Below are 6,423 nucleotides of genomic sequence, written 5' to 3' on the forward strand. Positions count from 1 at the left end.
ATAAGGTTAGCTACTGACTTCTCAATGAAAACACTTCAAGCAAGAAGAGAATGGCAAGAAATATTCCAAGTAATGAGAACCAGAGGCCTACAACCAAGGCTACTTTACCCAGCAAGGGTATCAATCAAGATAGAAGGCCAAATAAAGAGCATCCAAGACAAAAGAAGTCTAAGAGAATATGTCTCCACCAAACTAGTCCTACAAGAAATACTAAAAGGACTACTTTAAGGAAAGGAAGGAAAAGTGAGAGACAGAGAAGAACACAGGTACAAAAATGGCAATGAATAAGTACCTACCAATAATAACCTTAAACGTAAATGGATTAAATGGTCCAATCAAAAGACACAGAATAGCTCAATGGATAAGAAACCATGACCCTCACATATGTTGCCTACAAGAGACCCACCTCAGGAAAAAGGACCATCACAGACTAAAAATGAAAGGCTGGAAACAAATTTACCAAGCAAACGGACAAGAAAAAAAAGCTGGGGTAGCAATTCTCATATCAGACAAAATACACTTCAAAAAGAGGACCATAAAGAGAGACCCAGAAGGTCACTTCATAATACTCAAGAAAAGAATCCACCAAGAAGACATTAACATCGTAAATATATATGCAACATAGGAGCACCCAAATATATCAAGAAAATCTTAGAGGATTTCAGAATGATATTGACAGCAACACAATTATAGTAGGGTATTTTAACACCCCACTATCAAAAATGGACAGATCTTCCAAACAAAATATCAATAAAGATATTGTGGCATTAAACAACACCCTAGATGAAATGGAATTAACTGATCTGTATAGAGCCCTTCGTCCCAAAGAAGCTAAATACACATTCTTTTCAAATGCTCACGGAACATTTTTAAAAATCGACCACATGATAGGTCACAAAATGAGCCTCAACAAAGTCAAGAAAATTTAAATCATACCAAGCATTTTCTCTGACCACAAGGGACTGAAATGGGAAACCAACCCTAGAGGAAAAAACCCAAAATACCCAAAATCATGGGGACTGAATGGTATGCTACTAAACAATGCCTGGGTCAAGAATGAAATTAGGGAAGAAATCAAAAAGTTTCTGGAAACAAATGAAAACGATCTCACAACAACCCAAAACTTATGGGACACAGAGAAGGCAGTCCTGAGAGGGAAGTTTATAGCAATAAAGGCCTACCTAAAGAAGACAGAAACATTTCAAACAAACAACCTTACTCTACGCCTGCAAGAACTCAAGCAACAACAATAAAAACAGCCCAAAGCAAGTAGAAGGAAGGAAATAACCAAGATCAGAGCAGAACTAAATGGCGTAGAGACTAAAAGCACTATCCTAAGGATAAATGAATCCAGGAGTTGGTTCTTTGAGAAGATAAACAAAATAGACAAGCCTTTAGGTAGGCTCATCAAGAAAAGAAGGGAACAGACAAAAATAAACACAATCAGAAATGAAAGAGGAGAGATTAATACTGATACCACAGAAATAGAAAGGATTGTAAGAAATTACTATGAAGAATATGTGCCAAGAAATTTGAGAACCTAGGGGAAATGGACACATTTCTAGAAAAATAGAATCTCCCAAAACTCAATGAAAAAGAAGTAGAAAACCTGAATAGACCAATAACAGCAAAAGAAATTGAAGCAGTAATCAAAAAACTCCCATCACACAAAAGCCCCGGACCAGATGGCTTCACAAGATAATTCTACAAAGCATTTAAAGAAGAGCTAATCCTCATTCTTCACAGACTATTCCAAAAAATCCAGAAGGATGGAAAACTCCCAAACTCCTTTTATGAAACCAGCATCATCCTAATTCCAAAACCAGATAGAGATACAACAAAGAAAGAAAACTTCGGGCCAATATTACTGATGAGCATAGACACTAAAATCCTCAACAAAATATTGGCAAATCGCATCCAACAATATATCCAAAAGATTATACACCATGACCAAGTGGGATTCATCCCAGGGATGCAAGGATGGTTCAACATTCACAAATCACTAAATGTTATTCATCACATAGACAAAAGCAAAGACAAAAACCACATGATCATATTGATAGACACGGAAAAAGCTTTTGATAAGGTATAGCACCCATTTATGATAAAAACACTCAGCAAAGGGGGAATAAAGGGAGCATTCCTCAAAATAATAAAGGCCATTTATGAGAGACCTACAGCCAATATCATACTCAATGGACAAAAACTAAAAGCTTTTTCACTAAGATCAGGAACAAGACAAGGATGTCCACTTTCACCACTTCTATTCAATATAGTATTAGAAGTTTTGGCCACAGCAATCAGGCAGGAAAAGGAAATAAAAGGCATCCAAATAGGAAAGGAGGAAACAAAACTGTCATTGTTTACAGATGACATGATAGTGTACATGGAAAATCCTATAGACTCTACCAAAAAACTGCTCAAACTAATTAATGAATTTGGCCAAACAGCAGGATACAAAGTCAATATCCAGAAATAAAATGCATTTTTGTATACTAACAATGAATCAGCAGAAGCAGAAATCAAGGAAAGAATTCCATTCGATATAGCAAAAAGAAAAATAAAATATCTGGGAATAAACCTAACCAAGGAGGTAAAAGACCTGTATGCAGAAAACTACACAGCCCTGAAGAAAGAAATCAGGGAAGACACAAATGGAAACATATACCTTGTTCATGGATTGGAAGAATTAACATCATCAAAATGTCCATACTACCCAAAGCAATATACACATTCAATGCAATACCTATTAAAGTACCAATGGCATATTTCACAGACATAGAACAAACACTTCAAAAATTTATATGGAACCATAAACGAGCCCGAATAGCAGCTGCTCTTTTGAGAAAGAAGAACAAAGTAGGAGGGATCACACTACCTAATATCAAACTGTATTACAAGGCCACTGTAATCAAAATAGCCTGGTACTGGCATAAAAACAGGCCCATAGACCAATGGAACAGAACAGAGAGCCCAGAAATCAACCCAACTCTCTACAGTCAATTAATATTTGACAAAGCGGGCAGTAACATAAAATGGACTAAAGATAGCCTCTTCAGCAAATGGTGTTGGGAGAACTGGACAGCTATATGGAAAAAAATGAAACTTGAGCACAGACTTACACCATACACCAAAATAAATTCAAGGTGGATAAAAGACTTAAATATAAGCCGTGACACCATTGAAGTCCTAGAGAGAACATTGGCAAGAAAATCTCAGATATTCCACGCAGCAACATTTTTACCGATATGTCCACTAGAGCAAGGAATATAAAGGAAAGAATAAACAAATGGGATCTCATCAAAATAAAAAGCTTCTGCATGGCCAAAGAAAACAGTATTAAATTAAAAAGACAACCAACTGTATGGGAAAACATATTTGCCAATGATACCTCAGACAAAGGTCTAATCTCCAAAGTATACAAAGAACTTACACGACTCCACTCTAGGAAGACATTGAACCCAATTAAAAAATGGGGAAAAGGACTTGAACAGACACTTCTCCAAGAAGGACATACAGAATCTCCAGAGACACATGAAGAGATGCTCAATATCGTTAGCTATCAGAGAGATGCAAATTAAAACCACAATGAGATACCACTTTACACCAATCAGGATGGCTATCATAAACAAAGCAACAAACAACAAATGTTGGAGAGGTTGTGGGGAAAAGGTGTCCTTAGTTCACTGTTGGTGGGATTGCAGACTGGTACAACCATTATGGAAAACAGTATGGAATTTTCTCAGAAAAATAAAAATCGACCTGCCTTTGGACCCAGCAGTTCCACTGCTAGGATTATATCCCAAGAATCCTAAAACATCAATTTCAAAGAACCTATGCACCACAATGTTCATAGCAGCACAATTTACAATAGCCAAGAGTTGGAAGCAACCTAGGTGTCCATCGGTAAATGAATGGATCAAAAAATTGTAGTACATATACACAATGGAATTCTATGCAGCAGAGAAAAAGAAGGAGCTACTACCCTTTGCAACAACATGGATGGAACTGGAAAGCATTATGCTGAGTGAAATAAGCCAGGTGTTGAAAGACAAATACCATATGATCTCACCTTTAACAGGAAGCTAAACAACAATACAAACAAGCAGGCAGAATAAAAACAAAGACACTGAAATAGAGAACAGGGGGACAGTGACCAGAGGGGAGAGGGAAGGGAATTTAAGGGGAAAAAGGGGGAGGGATTTAGAGGAACAAGTATAAAGGACACAGGGACAAGAACTAAGGGGGGTGGAAATGGGAGGGAGGTGGGGTGCATGGGGCAGGTTTGGCTGGGATGGGAGAAATAGACAGAAAACTGTACTTAAAAAATAACTAAATAAAATTAATTATAAAAAATAAAAAAAGAATATGCAGCTATTTAAAGTTACATAAACTAGTAGTATTTAATTACATGGAGACATTTTTATGGAAGAAAATATCTTTTTGAGATATTTTATAGTATATTAGAGTGAATAAAACAAAATGCAATGCCATATGTTAATATGATAAGAAAAGTGCATACATAATATACAAAGAAAGAAATAAGCAAATAATGGTAAAATTCATATAAGGATGCTATTAGTGTTTTTTATCTTTGAGTGTGAGATCATGTGAGATATTTTAAAAGTTTCCACTATCTCTGTTTCAATATTTTCCTAAGTTTTATAAAATAGGCATGTAGTAGTCCTTTTTAAAAAATACTTTATTTATTTTTAGAAAGAGAGTAAGAGGAGAGAAACATCAATGGGTGGCTGCCACTTGTATGCCCCCTACTGGGAACTTGGCCTGCAACCCAGGTGTGTGCCCTGACTGGGGATCGAGTTGGTCACCCTTTGTTTCACAGGCCTGTTCCCAATCCACTGAGCTACACCAGCCAGGGTGCATGTAGTACTCTTAAAAACACTTAAAAAAACAATTCTGTGTCAAATGATTTTATTCTTTAGTGTTATTAAGCTGAGTCATTAGTGAAATATCTAAACATAACTAATAGAATCTTCAGATGATCTGAGGTCTCCATAGAAATCCCAAATTAATAAAAGTAGTATGAAATCAGGGAAAGAATAAAATATGTAGTCAGGATACAGGTTGGGCTCCACTGTCTAGTGATTGTTCTTCTGAAGAATATAATATAATAAAGGTGCCTGTCTAGCAGAACTCTTGTAAAAACTTATTAAGGCAATTACATAAAATATACATAAAAACATAGAATGTCACATGATGTTATCAGTATTTCAAATATTAAATAAGGACAAAGGAACAAAATTAGGCAATGAAAATAGCTTATATTTATCTAATTTCTAGGCTCATAAGGCCAATCTAAGCACATACAAAGTCAAAAATTCATGGATAAAAATATTTGCCACAAGAATTGTAGAAAATGGTTACAATCTTTAATATGAATAGGACTTACAAATCAACATGATTTGAACACATCAGAAGAGAAGTAGGCAAAGTTTTGCACTAATAGTAAAAGAAGAATTACAAATGGGAATGGCAAATGAAAAATTATTTCAAAATCACCAGCAATAGAAAGAAAGAATATTAAAACATGAAGATGAAGACCTGCTTACTAGGTTGGTAATGTTTCAATGATAACCAACAGTTGATAAGAATTTGAGAAAGCTGGCATCCTTAAAAAACAGCTGTTTATAATATTCAGGTTTTACTCAGTGAGAATTTATTAATTTTATAATGAGAAAAAATATTTCCCCCCAAACCACACAAATATACAATTTGGTTACAGTGCAACTATGTATGTCCGATTTGAATATAATTTTATAATGCACATGTTTTAAAAATCCTACAAATTTTTGCATATAATACCATTTTTTTCACAAATCCAATTATACTGATAAGTAGCAGGGAAAGATACTTGAAGAAATCCTGTGGAAATCTATATATAAAGCCAAATATAGTATTATAAACCAAATTGTAACAATCATCATGTAATTTATCTTTAAACAATAAACATTACAAAATATGTATAGGTAAACTATATATAAGTCTCTTGTGTAACTGCATTTTCATTTATTACCTTTCATAAGAGTAAAGATTACTTGTAGTTACAGTTATTCATCCAGCCTTCTTTTACTATTATGAATGCCTTCCCAAGCCAATAAAGTATAAATCAGCTTTTCAAGGTATTGGTTTGAAAATTCATCTAGCCATATGCACCTCAAAATCCTTCTTTCCATCCAAAATTATTTGAAAAATACTATCCAGAGAATTATTGATCACACCATTAGACATTTTCTAGGTTATCTGTCAATTAGCTACTGTGCTTTAGTTCTTAAATACATTGGACTATTTATTTCACACATCAAACCCCTTATAATGGAAGTTTGCTTTTTCTTTCTCCTTCTTGTACATTTAAACAAATGCAAGGCATATATAGCCTACACAGTACTTTTAAGAGCCTTCAGG

Source organism: Artibeus jamaicensis, unplaced genomic scaffold, assembly GCF_021234435.1.
Source record: "Artibeus jamaicensis isolate MK-2021 breed Jamaican fruit bat unplaced genomic scaffold, CSHL_Jam_final scaffold_378, whole genome shotgun sequence".
Taxonomy (NCBI): Eukaryota; Metazoa; Chordata; class Mammalia; order Chiroptera; family Phyllostomidae; genus Artibeus; species Artibeus jamaicensis.